This window comes from Diceros bicornis (assembly GCF_020826845.1).
Source record: "Diceros bicornis minor isolate mBicDic1 chromosome 24 unlocalized genomic scaffold, mDicBic1.mat.cur SUPER_24_unloc_1, whole genome shotgun sequence".
NCBI classification, from domain to species: domain Eukaryota; kingdom Metazoa; phylum Chordata; class Mammalia; order Perissodactyla; family Rhinocerotidae; genus Diceros; species Diceros bicornis.
This window is the reverse complement of record NW_026690887.1, coordinates 844,599-861,668: the sequence shown is the minus strand read 5'-3', so window position 1 is coordinate 861,668 and position 17,070 is coordinate 844,599.

Here is a 17,070-nt window from a genome sequence, read left to right as displayed (position 1 = left end):
CCAAGCCTCCTCCCTGGAGTCGGGAAGGCCTGGCCTTCCTAGTGCCCAGGCCACGGCTCCGGGGAGAAATCCGCCGTGGGGGGCATGCGTGAGGCCCTCAGCCTGAGGTCGCAGGTGTCAGGCCCAGGGCCACTGCAAGCCTGGCTCGGCTTGCCTGCTTTCTCCAAAGGAGGCTGGCCCACCAGCCGAACCTGGCACCTGGGCCAGGCCCCTTCCAAGGGGGCGAGTTCCGGAGGACATAGCCCTGGGGACGGCTGCCAAGTGTCCTGGGGCGTGTGCTGGGCCCCCGTCAGAGGAGGAAGCAGCCTTTCCGGCGGTGTGCCAGACCTGAGATCTGGAGGCCTCCCAGCCCCGGGTCCCTGTCCTGCCCAGGCCTCCCGAGGGAGGACGAGGGTCGTGGCAGTGGCGAGTGGGGTGGGACTGGCGCCGAGCCTGCCCTTGGATGCCCCGGGAGAGGGCGCCGCCCGCTGGGGGTGTGCTGCCCCTGGCCAGGTCTGAGGGACAGACCCAGCTCGGGGCTGTCGGGGGCAGAGAGAGACTCCCTCTCCGACCTTTCCCTTCAGCTTCTGTTGGCTGGCCAAATCCTTAAGGAGACAGGTTGGCTGGAGAAAATCAGACCCAGCTGAAGAGCGTGTGTCCATGGAAGCAACCCGGGAAACTGAGTCTCTCCACCCAGGGCAGAGATTCTCCTCTTGCCTCCTCTCCCGAGGAGCTAATGACAAAAGTGGCTGCCTTGGGTGGGCCTGGGGGATGGCAGAGGGGAATAAGGCCATTGTCATGCAGAGGGACATGGAGAGGCTTGCCTGAACCGTTTCCCGTTTCCCCTGCACCGGGGTCAGGTCCGGAAGGTACGTCACGGAGGTGACCGGGAACCGGCCTCTCTGTGGTGGGGCTGGCCCCGGGGCGTCCGTGGGGGTGGCGGGTGGAAGAGGGATGGCGTGTGAGTTGGCACCAGACAGCGGTGGAGGCTGCGACTAAGAGGTCAGGGTTCTCTCTCTCTCTCCCTCTCTTTCTCTCTCCCTCTCTCTCCCTCCAGAACCTGAGGAGAGTAAGGTGGCGCACCCCGCACACCTCGCCTACATCTCCCAGGTGCCCTTCTTTCTCTCTCCTCTCCGGGATCTCTGCGGGCTTGGGTTCCAGCCCCCACACCCCCGCACCGGCCTAGGGCGCATGCGCGAACGCCGGGGCCTAGGGCTGGCCTCGGGGGTCCTCAGTGAAGGCCCCACCCTCCCGCCAGGCTCTGACCGGCTGGCTGGCGCCACCCAGCTGCCGCTGTTCCATCGCCGCCCTTCTGGACTTGGCTTCAGCTGGTGCCTCCCTCCCCTCCCCCACTACCACTCAGCTTGAAGGCCGCTTCCCTTCCTTGGAAGCACTGCTCTGGCCCTGATGGCCACAGGCGTACCGGGCTTCAGGCTCAAGGCTCTGCCCGTACCAGCTGCTTCGTCCAGGGGCTCATTTCTTCCCGCAAAGACAAAGCCATGGCCTCACCCCACGCCTGCACTTAGCGTCTGCAGCCAGGCCAGGTGTAGGAAAGGCTCTGTGGAGTCAGAAGTGCCGAGACAGGCAGATGGCACTGCAGGACTAGGGAGCCAGGCGAAACTGGGCAAGCCCTTCCGGCGGCAGGTCCAAGCCTCCTCCCTGGAGTCGGGAAGGCCTGGCCTTCCTAGTGCCCAGGCCACCACGGCTCCGGGGAGAAATCCGCCGTGGGGGGCATGCGTGAGGCCCTCAGCCTGAGGTCCCAGGTGTCAGGCCCAGGGCCACTGCAAGCCTGGCTCGGCTTGCCTGCTTTCTCCAAAGGAGGCTGGCCCACCAGCCGAACCTGGCACCTGGGCCAGGCACCTTCCAAGGGGGCGAGTTCCGGAGGACATAGCCCTGGGGATGGCTGCCAAGTGTCCTGGGGCGTGTGCTGGGCCCCCGTCAGAGGAGGAAGCAGCCTTTCCGGCGGTGTGCCAGACCTGAGATCTGGAGGCCTCCCAGCCCCGGGTCCCTGTCCTGCCCAGGCCTCCCGAGGGAGGACGAGGGTCGTGGCAGTGGCGAGTGGGGTGGGACTGGCGCCGAGCCTGCCCTTGGATGCCCTGGGAGAGGGCGCCGCCCGCTGGGGGTGTGCTGCCCCTGGCCAGGTCTGAGGGACAGACCCAGCTCGGGGCTGTCGGGGGCAGAGAGAGACTCCCTCTCCGACCTTTCCCTTCAGCTTCTGTTGGCTGGCCAAATCCTTAAGGAGACAGGTTGGCTGGAGAAAATCAGACCCAGCTGAAGAGCGTGTGTCCATGGAAGCAACCCGGGAAACTGAGTCTCTCCACCCAGGGCAGAGATTCTCCTCTTGCCTCCTCTCCCGAGGAGCTAATGACAAAAGTGGCTGCCTTGGGTGGGCCTGGGGGATGGCAGAGGGGAATAAGGCCATTGTCATGCAGAGGGACATGGAGAGGCTTGCCTGAACCGTTTCCCGTTTCCCCTGCACCGGGGTCAGGTCCGGAAGGTACGTCACGGAGGTGACCGGGAACCGGCCTCTCTGTGGTGGGGCTGGCCCCGGGGCGTCCGTGGGGGTGGCGGGTGGAAGAGGGATGGCGTGTGAGTTGGCACCAGACAGCGGTGGAGGCTGCGACTAAGAGGTCAGGGTTCTCTCTCTCTCTCCCTCTCTTTCTCTCTCCCTCTCTCTCCCTCCGGAACCTGAGGAGAGTAAGGTGGCGCACCCCGCACACCTCGCCTACATCTCCCAGGTGCCCCTCTTTCTCTCTCCTCTCCGGGAGCTCTGCGGGCTTGGGTTCCAGACCCCACACCCCCGCACTGGCCTAGGGCGCATGCGCGAACGCCGGGGCCTAGGGCTGGCCTCGGGGGTCCTCAGTGAAGGCCCCACCCTCCCGCCAGGCTCTGACCGGCTGGCTGGCGCCACCCAGCTGCCGCTGTTCCATCGCCGCCCTTCTGGACTTGGCTTCAGCTGGTGCCTCCCTCCCCTCCCCCACTCCCACTCAGCTTGAAGGCCGCTTCCCTTCCTTGGAAGCACTGCTCTGGCCCTGATGGCCACAGGCGTACCGGGCTTCAAGCTCAAGGCTCTGCCCGGGCCAGCTGCTTCGTCCAGGGGCTCATTTCTTCCCGCAAAGACAAAGCCATGGCCTCACCCCACGCCTGCACTTAGCGTCTGCAGCCAGGCCAGGTGTAGGAAAGTCTCTGTGGAGTCAGAAGTGCCGAGACAGGCAGATGGCACTGCAGGACTAGGGAGCCAGGCGAAACTGGGCAAGCCCTTCCGGCGGCAGGTCCAAGCCTCCTCCCTGGAGTCGGGAAGGCCTGGCCTTCCTAGTGCCCAGGCCACGGCTCCGGGGAGAAATCCGCCGTGGGGGGCATGCGTGAGGCCCTCAGCCTGAGGTCGCAGGTGTCAGGCCCAGGGCCACTACAAGCCTGGCTCGGCTTGCCTGCTTTCTCCAAAGGAGGCTGGCCCACCAGCCGAACCTGGCACCTGGGCCAGGCCCCTTCCAAGGGGGCGAGTTCCGGGGGACATAGCCCTGGGGATGGCTGCCAAGTGTCCTGGGGCGTGTGCTGGGCCCCCGTCAGAGGAGGAAGCAGCCTTTCCGGCGGTGTGCCAGACCTGAGATCTGGAGGCCTCCCAGCCCCGGGTCCCTGTCCTGCCCAGGCCTCCCGAGGGAGGACGAGGGTCGTGGCAGTGGCGAGTGGGGTGGGACTGGCGCCGAGCCTGCCCTTGGATGCCCTGGGAGAGGGCGCCGCCCGCTGGGGGTGTGCTGCCCCTGGCCAGGTCTGAGGGACAGACCCAGCTCGGGGCTGTCGGGGGCAGAGAGAGACTCCCTCTCCGACCTTTCCCTTCAGCTTCTGTTGGCTGGCCAAATCCTTAAGGAGACAGGTTGGCTGGAGAAAATCAGACCCAGCTGAAGAGCGTGTGTCCATGGAAGCAACCCGGGAAACTGAGTCTCTCCACCCAGGGCAGAGATTCTCCTCTTGCCTCCTCTCCCGAGGAGCTAATGACAAAAGTGGCTGCCTTGGGTGGGCCTGGGGGATGGCAGAGGGGAATAAGGCCATTGTCATGCAGAGGGACATGGAGAGGCTTGCCTGAACCGTTTCCCGTTTCCCCTGCACCGGGGTCAGGTCCGGAAGGTACGTCACGGAGGTGACCGGGAACCGGCCTCTCTGTGGTGGGGCTGGCCCCGGGGCGTCCGTGGGGGTGGCGGGTGGAAGAGGGATGGCGTGTGAGTTGGCACCAGACAGCGGTGGAGGCTGCGACTAAGAGGTCAGGGTTCTCTCTCTCTCTCCCTCTCTTTCTCTCTCCCTCTCTCTCCCTCCGGAACCTGAGGAGAGTAAGGTGGCGCACCCCGCACACCTCGCCTACATCTCCCAGGTGCCCCTCTTTCTCTCTCCTCTCCGGGAGCTCTGCGGGCTTGGGTTCCAGACCCCACACCCCCGCACTGGCCTAGGGCGCATGCGCGAACGCCGGGGCCTAGGGCTGGCCTCGGGGGTCCTCAGTGAAGGCCCCACCCTCCCGCCAGGCTCTGACCGGCTGGCTGGCGCCACCCAGCTGCCGCTGTTCCATCGCCGCCCTTCTGGACTTGGCTTCAGCTGGTGCCTCCCTCCCCTCCCCCACTCCCACTCAGCTTGAAGGCCGCTTCCCTTCCTTGGAAGCACTGCTCTGGCCCTGATGGCCACAGGCGTACCGGGCTTCAAGCTCAAGGCTCTGCCCGGGCCAGCTGCTTCGTCCAGGGGCTCATTTCTTCCCGCAAAGACAAAGCCATGGCCTCACCCCACGCCTGCACTTAGCGTCTGCAGCCAGGCCAGGTGTAGGAAAGTCTCTGTGGAGTCAGAAGTGCCGAGACAGGCAGATGGCACTGCAGGACTAGGGAGCCAGGCGAAACTGGGCAAGCCCTTCCGGCGGCAGGTCCAAGCCTCCTCCCTGGAGTCGGGAAGGCCTGGCCTTCCTAGTGCCCAGGCCACGGCTCCGGGGAGAAATCCGCCGTGGGGGGCATGCGTGAGGCCCTCAGCCTGAGGTCGCAGGTGTCAGGCCCAGGGCCACTACAAGCCTGGCTCGGCTTGCCTGCTTTCTCCAAAGGAGGCTGGCCCACCAGCCGAACCTGGCACCTGGGCCAGGCCCCTTCCAAGGGGGCGAGTTCCGGAGGACATAGCCCTGGGGATGGCTGCCAAGTGTCCTGGGGCGTGTGCTGGGCCCCCGTCAGAGGAGGAAGCAGCCTTTCCGGCGGTGTGCCAGACCTGAGATCTGGAGGCCTCCCAGCCCCGGGTCCCTGTCCTGCCCAGGCCTCCCGAGGGAGGACGAGGGTCGTGGCAGTGGCGAGTGGGGTGGGACTGGCGCCGAGCCTGCCCTTGGATGCCCTGGGAGAGGGCGCCGCCCGCTGGGGGTGTGCTGCCCCTGGCCAGGTCTGAGGGACAGACCCAGCTCGGGGCTGTCGGGGGCAGAGAGAGACTCCCTCTCCGACCTTTCCCTTCAGCTTCTGTTGGCTGGCCAAATCCTTAAGGAGACAGGTTGGCTGGAGAAAATCAGACCCAGCTGAAGAGCGTGTGTCCATGGAAGCAACCCGGGAAACTGAGTCTCTCCACCCAGGGCAGAGATTCTCCTCTTGCCTCCTCTCCCGAGGAGCTAATGACAAAAGTGGCTGCCTTGGGTGGGCCTGGGGGATGGCAGAGGGGAATAAGGCCATTGTCATGCAGAGGGACATGGAGAGGCTTGCCTGAACCGTTTCCCGTTTCCCCTGCACCGGGGTCAGGTCCGGAAGGTACGTCACGGAGGTGACCGGGAACCGGCCTCTCTGTGGTGGGGCTGGCCCCGGGGCGTCCGTGGGGGTGGCGGGTGGAAGAGGGATGGCGTGTGAGTTGGCACCAGACAGCGGTGGAGGCTGCGACTAAGAGGTCAGGGTTCTCTCTCTCTCTCCCTCTCTTTCTCTCTCCCTCTCTCTCCCTCCGGAACCTGAGGAGAGTAAGGTGGCGCACCCCGCACACCTCGCCTACATCTCCCAGGTGCCCTTCTTTCTCTCTCCTCTCCGGGAGCTCTGCGGGCTTGGGTTCCAGCCCCCACACCCCCGCACCGGCCTAGGGTGCATGCGCGAACGCCGGGGCCTAGGGCTGGCCTCGGGGGTCCTCAGTGAAGGCCCCACCCTCCCGCCAGGCTCTGACCGGCTGGCTGGCGCCACCCAGCTGCCGCTGTTCCATCGCCGCCCTTCTGGACTTGGCTTCAGCTGGTGCCTCCCTCCCCTCCCCCACTACCACTCAGCTTGAAGGCCGCTTCCCTTCCTTGGAAGCACTGCTCTGGCCCTGATGGCCACAGGCGTACCGGGCTTCAGGCTCAAGGCTCTGCCCGTACCAGCTGCTTCGTCCAGGGGCTCATTTCTTCCCGCAAAGACAAAGCCATGGCCTCACCCCACGCCTGCACTTAGCGTCTGCAGCCAGGCCAGGTGTAGGAAAGGCTCTGTGGAGTCAGAAGTGCCGAGACAGGCAGATGGCACTGCAGGACTAGGGAGCCAGGCGAAACTGGGCAAGCCCTTCCGGCGGCAGGTCCAAGCCTCCTCCCTGGAGTCGGGAAGGCCTGGCCTTCCTAGTGCCCAGGCCACGGCTCCGGGGAGAAATCCGCCGTGGGGGGCATGCGTGAGGCCCTCAGCCTGAGGTCGCAGGTGTCAGGCCCAGGGCCACTGCAAGCCTGGCTCGGCTTGCCTGCTTTCTCCAAAGGAGGCTGGCCCACCAGCCGAACCTGGCACCTGGGCCAGGCCCCTTCCAAGGGGGCGAGTTCCGGAGGACATAGCCCTGGGGATGGCTGCCAAGTGTCCTGGGGCGTGTGCTGGGCCCCCGTCAGAGGAGGAAGCAGCCTTTCCGGCGGTGTGCCAGACCTGAGATCTGGAGGCCTCCCAGCCCCGGGTCCCTGTCCTGCCCAGGCCTCCCGAGGGAGGACGAGGGTCGTGGCAGTGGCGAGTGGGGTGGGACTGGCGCCGAGCCTGCCCTTGGATGCCCTGGGAGAGGGCGCCGCCCGCTGGGGGTGTGCTGCCCCTGGCCAGGTCTGAGGGACAGACCCAGCTCGGGGCTGTCGGGGGCAGAGAGAGACTCCCTCTCCGACCTTTCCCTTCAGCTTCTGTTGGCTGGCCAAATCCTTAAGGAGACAGGTTGGCTGGAGAAAATCAGACCCAGCTGAAGAGCGTGTGTCCATGGAAGCAACCCGGGAAACTGAGTCTCTCCACCCAGGGCAGAGATTCTCCTCTTGCCTCCTCTCCCGAGGAGCTAATGACAAAAGTGGCTGCCTTGGGTGGGCCTGGGGGATGGCAGAGGGGAATAAGGCCATTGTCATGCAGAGGGACATGGAGAGGCTTGCCTGAACCGTTTCCCGTTTCCCCTGCACCGGGGTCAGGTCCGGAAGGTACGTCACGGAGGTGACCGGGAACCGGCCTCTCTGTGGTGGGGCTGGCCCCGGGGCGTCCGTGGGGGTGGCGGGTGGAAGAGGGATGGCGTGTGAGTTGGCACCAGACAGCGGTGGAGGCTGCGACTAAGAGGTCAGGGTTCTCTCTCTCTCTCCCTCTCTTTCTCTCTCCCTCTCTCTCCCTCCGGAACCTGAGGAGAGTAAGGTGGCGCACCCCGCACACCTCGCCTACATCTCCCAGGTGCCCTTCTTTCTCTCTCCTCTCCGGGAGCTCTGCGGGCTTGGGTTCCAGCCCCCACACCCCCGCACCGGCCTAGGGTGCATGCGCGAACGCCGGGGCCTAGGGCTGGCCTCGGGGGTCCTCAGTGAAGGCCCCACCCTCCCGCCAGGCTCTGACCGGCTGGCTGGCGCCACCCAGCTGCCGCTGTTCCATCGCTGCCCTTCTGGACTTGGCTTCAGCTGGTGCCTCCCTCCCCTCCCCCACTACCACTCAGCTTGAAGGCCGCTTCCCTTCCTTGGAAGCACTGCTCTGGCCCTGATGGCCACAGGCGTACCGGGCTTCAGGCTCAAGGCTCTGCCCGTACCAGCTGCTTCGTCCAGGGGCTCATTTCTTCCCGCAAAGACAAAGCCATGGCCTCACCCCACGCCTGCACTTAGCGTCTGCAGCCAGGCCAGGTGTAGGAAAGGCTCTGTGGAGTCAGAAGTGCCGAGACAGGCAGATGGCACTGCAGGACTAGGGAGCCAGGCGAAACTGGGCAAGCCCTTCCGGCGGCAGGTCCAAGCCTCCTCCCTGGAGTCGGGAAGGCCTGGCCTTCCTAGTGCCCAGGCCACGGCTCCGGGGAGAAATCCGCCGTGGGGGGCATGCGTGAGGCCCTCAGCCTGAGGTCGCAGGTGTCAGGCCCAGGGCCACTACAAGCCTGGCTCGGCTTGCCTGCTTTCTCCAAAGGAGGCTGGCCCACCAGCCAAACCTGGCACCTGGGCCAGGCCCCTTCCAAGGGGGCGAGTTCCGGAGGACATAGCCCTGGGGATGGCTGCCAAGTGTACTGGGGCGTGTGCTGGGCCCCCGTCAGAGGAGGAAGCAGCCTTTCCGGCGGTGTGCCAGACCTGAGATCTGGAGGCCTCCCAGCCCCGGGTCCCTGTCCTGCCCAGGCCTCCCGAGGGAGGACGAGGGTCGTGGCAGTGGCGAGTGGGGTGGGACTGGCGCCGAGCCTGCCCTTGGATGCCCTGGGAGAGGGCGCCGCCCGCTGGGGGTGTGCTGCCCCTGGCCAGGTCTGAGGGACAGACCCAGCTCGGGGCTGTCGGGGGCAGAGAGAGACTCCCTCTCCGACCTTTCCCTTCAGCTTCTGTTGGCTGGCCAAATCCTTAAGGAGACAGGTTGGCTGGAGAAAATCAGACCCAGCTGAAGAGCGTGTGTCCATGGAAGCAACCCGGGAAACTGAGTCTCTCCACCCAGGGCAGAGATTCTCCTCTTGCCTCCTCTCCCGAGGAGCTAATGACAAAAGTGGCTGCCTTGGGTGGGCCTGGGGGATGGCAGAGGGGAATAAGGCCATTGTCATGCAGAGGGACATGGAGAGGCTTGCCTGAACCGTTTCCCGTTTCCCCTGCACCGGGGTCAGGTCCGGAAGGTACGTCACGGAGGTGACCGGGAACCGGCCTCTCTGTGGTGGGGCTGGCCCCGGGGCGTCCGTGGGGGTGGCGGGTGGAAGAGGGATGGCGTGTGAGTTGGCACCAGACAGCGGTGGAGGCTGCGACTAAGAGGTCAGGGTTCTCTCTCTCTCTCCCTCTCTTTCTCTCTCCCTCTCTCTCCCTCCGGAACCTGAGGAGAGTAAGGTGGCGCACCCCGCACACCTAGCCTACATCTCCCAGGTGCCCTTCTTTCTCTCTCCTCTCCGGGAGCTCTGCGGGCTTGGGTTCCAGCCCCCACACCCCCGCACCGGCCTAGGGCGCATGCGCGAACGCCGGGGCCTAGGGCTGGCCTCGGGGGTCCTCAGTGAAGGCCCCACCCTCCCGCCAGGCTCTGACCGGCTGGCTGGCGCCACCCAGCTGCCGCTGTTCCATCGCCGCCCTTCTGGACTTGGCTTCAGCTGGTGCCTCCCTCCCCTCCCCCACTCCCACTCAGCTTGAAGGCCGCTTCCCTTCCTTGGAAGCACTGCTCTGGCCCTGATGGCCACAGGCGTACCGGGCTTCAAGCTCAAGGCTCTGCCCGGGCCAGCTGCTTCGTCCAGGGGCTCATTTCTTCCCGCAAAGACAAAGCCATGGCCTCACCCCACGCCTGCACTTAGCGTCTGCAGCCAGGCCAGGTGTAGGAAAGGCTCTGTGGAGTCAGAAGTGCCGAGACAGGCAGATGGCACTGCAGGACTAGGGAGCCAGGCGAAACTGGGCAAGCCCTTCCGGCGGCAGGTCCAAGCCTCCTCCCTGGAGTCGGGAAGGCCTGGCCTTCCTAGTGCCCAGGCCACGGCTCCGGGGAGAAATCCGCCGTGGGGGGCATGCGTGAGGCCCTCAGCCTGAGGTCGCAGGTGTCAGGCCCAGGGCCACTGCAAGCCTGGCTCGGCTTGCCTGCTTTCTCCAAAGGAGGCTGGCCCACCAGCCGAACCTGGCACCTGGGCCAGGCCCCTTCCAAGGGGGCGAGTTCCGGAGGACATAGCCCTGGGGACGGCTGCCAAGTGTCCTGGGGCGTGTGCTGGGCCCCCGTCAGAGGAGGAAGCAGCCTTTCCGGCGGTGTGCCAGACCTGAGATCTGGAGGCCTCCCAGCCCCGGGTCCCTGTCCTGCCCAGGCCTCCCGAGGGAGGACGAGGGTCGTGGCAGTGGCGAGTGGGGTGGGACTGGCGCCGAGCCTGCCCTTGGATGCCCCGGGAGAGGGCGCCGCCCGCTGGGGGTGTGCTGCCCCTGGCCAGGTCTGAGGGACAGACCCAGCTCGGGGCTGTCGGGGGCAGAGAGAGACTCCCTCTCCGACCTTTCCCTTCAGCTTCTGTTGGCTGGCCAAATCCTTAAGGAGACAGGTTGGCTGGAGAAAATCAGACCCAGCTGAAGAGCGTGTGTCCATGGAAGCAACCCGGGAAACTGAGTCTCTCCACCCAGGGCAGAGATTCTCCTCTTGCCTCCTCTCCCGAGGAGCTAATGACAAAAGTGGCTGCCTTGGGTGGGCCTGGGGGATGGCAGAGGGGAATAAGGCCATTGTCATGCAGAGGGACATGGAGAGGCTTGCCTGAACCGTTTCCCGTTTCCCCTGCACCGGGGTCAGGTCCGGAAGGTACGTCACGGAGGTGACCGGGAACCGGCCTCTCTGTGGTGGGGCTGGCCCCGGGGCGTCCGTGGGGGTGGCGGGTGGAAGAGGGATGGCGTGTGAGTTGGCACCAGACAGCGGTGGAGGCTGCGACTAAGAGGTCAGGGTTCTCTCTCTCTCTCCCTCTCTTTCTCTCTCCCTCTCTCTCCCTCCGGAACCTGAGGAGAGTAAGGTGGCGCACCCCGCACACCTCGCCTACATCTCCCAGGTGCCCTTCTTTCTCTCTCCTCTCCGGGAGCTCTGCGGGCTTGGGTTCCAGCCCCCACACCCCCGCACCGGCCTAGGGCGCATGCGCGAACGCCGGGGCCTAGGGCTGGCCTCGGGGGTCCTCAGTGAAGGCCCCACCCTCCCGCCAGGCTCTGACCGGCTGGCTGGCGCCACCCAGCTGCCGCTGTTCCATCGCCGCCCTTCTGGACTTGGCTTCAGCTGGTGCCTCCCTCCCCTCCCCCACTCCCACTCAGCTTGAAGGCCGCTTCCCTTCCTTGGAAGCACTGCTCTGGCCCTGATGGCCACAGGCGTACCGGGCTTCAAGCTCAAGGCTCTGCCCGGGCCAGCTGCTTCGTCCAGGGGCTCATTTCTTCCCGCAAAGACAAAGCCATGGCCTCACCCCACGCCTGCACTTAGCGTCTGCAGCCAGGCCAGGTGTAGGAAAGGCTCTGTGGAGTCAGAAGTGCCGAGACAGGCAGATGGCACTGCAGGACTAGGGAGCCAGGCGAAACTGGGCAAGCCCTTCCGGCGGCAGGTCCAAGCCTCCTCCCTGGAGTCGGGAAGGCCTGGCCTTCCTAGTGCCCAGGCCACGGCTCCGGGGAGAAATCCGCCGTGGGGGGCATGCGTGAGGCCCTCAGCCTGAGGTCGCAGGTGTCAGGCCCAGGGCCACTGCAAGCCTGGCTCGGCTTGCCTGCTTTCTCCAAAGGAGGCTGGCCCACCAGCCGAACCTGGCACCTGGGCCAGGCCCCTTCCAAGGGGGCGAGTTCCGGAGGACATAGCCCTGGGGACGGCTGCCAAGTGTCCTGGGGCGTGTGCTGGGCCCCCGTCAGAGGAGGAAGCAGCCTTTCCGGCGGTGTGCCAGACCTGAGATCTGGAGGCCTCCCAGCCCCGGGTCCCTGTCCTGCCCAGGCCTCCCGAGGGAGGACGAGGGTCGTGGCAGTGGCGAGTGGGGTGGGACTGGCGCCGAGCCTGCCCTTGGATGCCCCGGGAGAGGGCGCCGCCCGCTGGGGGTGTGCTGCCCCTGGCCAGGTCTGAGGGACAGACCCAGCTCGGGGCTGTCGGGGGCAGAGAGAGACTCCCTCTCCGACCTTTCCCTTCAGCTTCTGTTGGCTGGCCAAATCCTTAAGGAGACAGGTTGGCTGGAGAAAATCAGACCCAGCTGAAGAGCGTGTGTCCATGGAAGCAACCCGGGAAACTGAGTCTCTCCACCCAGGGCAGAGATTCTCCTCTTGCCTCCTCTCCCGAGGAGCTAATGACAAAAGTGGCTGCCTTGGGTGGGCCTGGGGGATGGCAGAGGGGAATAAGGCCATTGTCATGCAGAGGGACATGGAGAGGCTTGCCTGAACCGTTTCCCGTTTCCCCTGCACCGGGGTCAGGTCCGGAAGGTACGTCACGGAGGTGACCGGGAACCGGCCTCTCTGTGGTGGGGCTGGCCCCGGGGCGTCCGTGGGGGTGGCGGGTGGAAGAGGGATGGCGTGTGAGTTGGCACCAGACAGCGGTGGAGGCTGCGACTAAGAGGTCAGGGTTCTCTCTCTCTCTCCCTCTCTTTCTCTCTCCCTCTCTCTCCCTCCAGAACCTGAGGAGAGTAAGGTGGCGCACCCCGCACACCTCGCCTACATCTCCCAGGTGCCCTTCTTTCTCTCTCCTCTCCGGGAGCTCTGCGGGCTTGGGTTCCAGCCCCCACACCCCCGCACCGGCCTAGGGCGCATGCGCGAACGCCGGGGCCTAGGGCTGGCCTCGGGGGTCCTCAGTGAAGGCCCCACCCTCCCGCCAGGCTCTGACCGGCTGGCTGGCGCCACCCAGCTGCCGCTGTTCCATCGCCGCCCTTCTGGACTTGGCTTCAGCTGGTGCCTCCCTCCCCTCCCCCACTACCACTCAGCTTGAAGGCCGCTTCCCTTCCTTGGAAGCACTGCTCTGGCCCTGATGGCCACAGGCGTACCGGGCTTCAGGCTCAAGGCTCTGCCCGTACCAGCTGCTTCGTCCAGGGGCTCATTTCTTCCCGCAAAGACAAAGCCATGGCCTCACCCCACGCCTGCACTCTGCGTCTGTAGCCAGGCCAGGTGTAGGAAAGGCTCTGTGGAGTCAGAAGTGCCGAGACAGGCAGATGGCACTGCAGCACTAGGGAGCCAGGCGAAACTGGGCAAGCCCTTCCGGCGGCAGTTCCCAGCCTCCTCCCTGGAGTCGGGAAGGCCTGGCCTTCCTAGTGCCCAGGCCACCACGGCTCCGGGGAGAAATCCGCCGTGGGGGGCATGCGTGAGGCCCTCAGCCTGAGGTCGCAGGTGTCAGGCCCAGGGCCACTGCAAGCCTGGCTCGGCTTGCCTGCTTTCTCCAAAGGAGGCTGGCCCACCAGCCGAACCTGGCACCTGGGCCAGGCCCCTTCCAAGGGGGCGAGTTCCGGAGGACATAGCCCTGGGGACGGCTGCCAAGTCTCCTGGGGCGTGTGCTGGGCCCCCGTCAGAGGAGGAAGCAGCCTTTCCGGCGGGGGTGCCAGACCTGAGATCTGAAGGCCTCCCAGCCCCGGGTCCCTGTCCTGCCCAGGCCTCCCGAGGGAGGACGAGGCTCGTGGCAGTGGCAAGTGGGTTGGGGCTGGCGCCGAGCCTGCCCTTGGATGCCCCGGGAGAGGGCGCCGCCCGCCGGGGCGTGGGCTTCCCCTGGCCAGGTCTGAGGGACAGACCCAGCTCGGGGCTGTCGGGGGCAGAGAGAGACTCCCTCTCCGCCCTTTCCCTTCAGCTTCTGTTGGCTGGCCAAATCCTTAAGGAGACAGGTTGGCTGGAGAAAATCAGACCCAGCTGAAGAACGTGTGTCCATGGGAGCAACCCGGGAAACTGAGTCTCTCCACCCAGGGCAGAGATTCTCCTCTCCCGAGGAGCTAATGACAAAGGTGGCTGCCTTGGGTGGGGCTGGGGGATCGGAGAGGGGAAGAAGGCCATTGTCATGCAGAGTGACATGGAGAGGCTTGCCTGAACCGTTTCCCGTTTCCCCTGCACCAGGGTCAGGTCCGGAGGGGACGGCACAGAGGTGACCGGGAACCGGCCTCTCTGTGGTGGGGCTGGCCCCGGGGCGTCTGTGGGGGTGACGGGTGGAAGTGGGATGGCGTGTGAGTTGGCACTAGCCAGCGGTGGAGGCTGCGACTAAGAGGTCAGGGTTCTCTCTCTCTCTCCCTCTCTTTCTCTCTCCCTCTCTCTCCCTCCGGAACCTGAGGAGAGTAAGGTGGCGCACCCCGCACACCTCGCCTACATCTCCCAGGTGCCCCTCTTTCTCTCTCCTCTCCGGGAGCTCTGCGGGCTTGGGTTCCAGACCCCACACCCCCGCACTGGCCTAGGGCGCATGCGCGAACGCCGGGGCCTAGGGCTGGCCTCGGGGGTCCTCAGTGAAGGCCCCACCCTCCCGCCAGGCTCTGACCGGCTGGCTGGCGCCACCCAGCTGCCGCTGTTCCATCGCCGCCCTTCTGGACTTGGCTTCAGCTGGTGCCTCCCTCCCCTCCCCCACTCCCACTCAGCTTGAAGGCCGCTTCCCTTCCTTGGAAGCACTGCTCTGGCCCTGATGGCCACAGGCGTACCGGGCTTCAAGCTCAAGGCTCTGCCCGGGCCAGCTGCTTCGTCCAGGGGCTCATTTCTTCCCGCAAAGACAAAGCCATGGCCTCACCCCACGCCTGCACTTAGCGTCTGCAGCCAGGCCAGGTGTAGGAAAGGCTCTGTGGAGTCAGAAGTGCCGAGACAGGCAGATGGCACTGCAGGACTAGGGAGCCAGGCGAAACTGGGCAAGCCCTTCCGGCGGCAGGTCCAAGCCTCCTCCCTGGAGTCGGGAAGGCCTGGCCTTCCTAGTGCCCAGGCCACGGCTCCGGGGAGAAATCCGCCGTGGGGGGCATGCGTGAGGCCCTCAGCCTGAGGTCGCAGGTGTCAGGCCCAGGGCCACTACAAGCCTGGCTCGGCTTGCCTGCTTTCTCCAAAGGAGGCTGGCCCACCAGCCGAACCTGGCACCTGGGCCAGGCCCCTTCCAAGGGGGCGAGTTCCGGAGGACATAGCCCTGGGGATGGCTGCCAAGTGTCCTGGGGCGTGTGCTGGGCCCCCGTCAGAGGAGGAAGCAGCCTTTCCGGCGGTGTGCCAGACCTGAGATCTGGAGGCCTCCCAGCCCCGGGTCCCTGTCCTGCCCAGGCCTCCCGAGGGAGGACGAGGGTCGTGGCAGTGGCGAGTGGGGTGGGACTGGCGCCGAGCCTGCCCTTGGATGCCCTGGGAGAGGGCGCCGCCCGCTGGGGGTGTGCTGCCCCTGGCCAGGTCTGAGGGACAGACCCAGCTCGGGGCTGTCGGGGGCAGAGAGAGACTCCCTCTCCGACCTTTCCCTTCAGCTTCTGTTGGCTGGCCAAATCCTTAAGGAGACAGGTTGGCTGGAGAAAATCAGACCCAGCTGAAGAGCGTGTGTCCATGGAAGCAACCCGGGAAACTGAGTCTCTCCACCCAGGGCAGAGATTCTCCTCTTGCCTCCTCTCCCGAGGAGCTAATGACAAAAGTGGCTGCCTTGGGTGGGCCTGGGGGATGGCAGAGGGGAATAAGGCCATTGTCATGCAGAGGGACATGGAGAGGCTTGCCTGAACCGTTTCCCGTTTCCCCTGCACCGGGGTCAGGTCCGGAAGGTACGTCACGGAGGTGACCGGGAACCGGCCTCTCTGTGGTGGGGCTGGCCCCGGGGCGTCCGTGGGGGTGGCGGGTGGAAGAGGGATGGCGTGTGAGTTGGCACCAGACAGCGGTGGAGGCTGCGACTAAGAGGTCAGGGTTCTCTCTCTCTCTCCCTCTCTTTCTCTCTCCCTCTCTCTCCCTCCGGAACCTGAGGAGAGTAAGGTGGCGCACCCCGCACACCTCGCCTACATCTCCCAGGTGCCCTTCTTTCTCTCTCCTCTCCGGGAGCTCTGCGGGCTTGGGTTCCAGCCCCCACACCCCCGCACCGGCCTAGGGTGCATGCGCGAACGCCGGGGCCTAGGGCTGGCCTCGGGGGTCCTCAGTGAAGGCCCCACCCTCCCGCCAGGCTCTGACCGGCTGGCTGGCGCCACCCAGCTGCCGCTGTTCCATCGCCGCCCTTCTGGACTTGGCTTCAGCTGGTGCCTCCCTCCCCTCCCCCACTCCCACTCAGCTTGAAGGCCGCTTCCCTTCCTTGGAAGCACTGCTCTGGCCCTGATGGCCACAGGCGTACCGGGCTTCAGGCTCAAGGCTCTGCCCGTACCAGCTGCTTCGTCCAGGGGCTCATTTCTTCCCGCAAAGACAAAGCCATGGCCTCACCCCACGCCTGCACTCTGCGTCTGTAGCCAGGCCAGGTGTAGGAAAGGCTCTGTGGAGTCAGAAGTGCCGAGACAGGCAGATGGCACTGCAGCACTAGGGAGCCAGGCGAAACTGGGCAAGCCCTTCCGGCGGCAGTTCCCAGCCTCCTCCCTGGAGTCGGGAAGGCCTGGCCTTCCTAGTGCCCAGGCCACCACGGCTCCGGGGAGAAATCCGCCGTGGGGGGCATGCGTGAGGCCCTCAGCCTGAGGTCGCAGGTGTCAGGCCCAAGGCCACTGCAAGCCTGGCTCGGCTTGCCTGCTTTCTCCAAAGGAGGCTGGCCCACCAGCCGAACCTGGCACCTGGGCCAGGCCCCTTCCAAGGGGGCGAGTTCCGGAGGACATAGCCCTGGGGACGGCTGCCAAGTCTCCTGGGGCGTCTGCTGGGCCCCCGTCAGAGGAGGAAGCAGCCTTTCCGGCGGGGTGCCAGACCTGAGATCTGAAGGCCTCCCAGCCCCGGGTCCCTGTCCTGCCCAGGCCTCCCGAGGGAGGACGAGGCTCGTGGCAGTGGCAAGTGGGTTGGGGCTGGCGCCGAGCCTGCCCTTGGATGCCCCAGGAGAGGGCGCCGCCCGCCGGGGCGTGGGCTTCCCCTGGCCAGGTCTGAGGGACAGACCCAGCTCGGGGCTGTCGGGGGCAGAGAGAGACTCCCTCTCCGCCCTTTCCCTTCAGCTTCTGTTGGCTGGCCAAATCCTTAAGGAGACAGGTTGGCTGGAGAAAATCAGACCCAGCTGAAGAACGTGTGTCCATGGGAGCAACCCGGGAAACTGAGTCTCTCCACCCAGGGCAGAGATTCTCCTCTCCCGAGGAGCTAATGACAAAGGTGGCTGCCTTGGGTGGGGCTGGGGGATCGGAGAGGGGAAGAAGGCCATTGTCATGCAGAGTGACATGGAGAGGCTTGCCTGAACCGTTTCCCGTTTCCCCTGC